Genomic DNA, 1407 nt, shown 5'->3' with positions numbered 1-1407 from the left:
GAGAGAAAGAGAGAGGAGAATGACGCAGAATACCGATGCCTCTCTCACTTTACTCCCGTTTTTTAGTTATCAAAGCCAATTTACCTTTAAACACAGTGGTTCCCTCCCAACCAATGGGGTTTACAAAGGCTCGGGGGAAAATAGTGTAGGCCAGTTTGTTAGATGTTTCTTCATTGTTCGTCCTAAGAATATACTATGATACCGTGTCTGCAGGGAAAGTTGCATTAAAAAAGACAAAACATGTAAATAATACTTGTACAGATTATTGAGCAATTGGTGTTGAGAGAGGCGGGGGTCTAATAAAAAAACGCTGTTTAACACCTGCTTGTCTAAATATTATAAAAGTAAAATACCGCGATAAGAAGCAACCGAATTATACAAAATACATAACAAATGGCATAGCAATCATATGATAGGTAAAAATATACATACCTGGGACTGGCTTCAGTGTAATGCCAACAGCCATGTTGGGTGGGTGACCAGGGAATTGACATTAGTTTACACCCAGTAAATCCAACAACCAAACCAATATCACGGCCTTTATAGCGACAACAAAGTAGTACATTTTTCTATCGACTTTCCCTCATGCGCGTAGATAGGTATTACGAAAAAGGGAATTTCGTTGCAGGCCAATTCTGTATGACGTGTCTTCCTTTCGATTTAAATCTTTTCAATTAAGTCCATAATGTTAATGATTGGCTGGCCAATTAAGCACTCAACGCACACTCGACCTTAATTCCGCCCACCTGTGTATAACTACTATCGATAATGATAGCAGGAATATAATGGCAATATTAACGATAGTTAGAAATGTCAGTTGATCAAAGAGTGATACATACACGGGCAAAATAATTATAAACATTAGTACGTAAACATAGCTGCAAGTGTGCATAGAAAGATAAAGACATAAATATATGGATAGAAAGACAGATAGGAAGACGGTGGATAGGCAAATAGATAACTGTGAATAAGAAAACCTTGTTGATACATACATAAAACAAGACTATTCATATTTCGATAATCTTGGCCGTATTACCCGTATTCGTAAGTTCCATTACTATGAAACTAATCTCAGCACCCATTTTTCCCTTCCACTTTTTCACGAAAGCTGATCAGTGGCCCTTCGAAGCCTCCTCCGAACCCCCGAGACTCAGAAGTCGAACAGATTGAACTCGTAGATTAGACAAGCTTTTTTTTTTTTCGAAAACTTTTCTGTTACTGTTTTGCATCAAGAAAAGAAAGAAGGGAAAATCTTTTCAATCTTGCTCATTTATTGTATATGTAATTGTCAAGATTTAGTAAACATTACCGTGAACAAAGTGTAGGCCTGGAAGAAATTTTGTAATACAATAAAAGGGAAATTTCCAATCCCATTCAGACAAAAAAATACTTTATTTAAATGGATAT

This window comes from Penaeus monodon, chromosome 24 (assembly GCF_015228065.2).
Source record: "Penaeus monodon isolate SGIC_2016 chromosome 24, NSTDA_Pmon_1, whole genome shotgun sequence".
Taxonomy (NCBI): Eukaryota; Metazoa; Arthropoda; class Malacostraca; order Decapoda; family Penaeidae; genus Penaeus; species Penaeus monodon.
The sequence above is the reverse complement of the archived record's forward strand: the minus strand, read 5'-3'. Positions refer to the sequence as shown.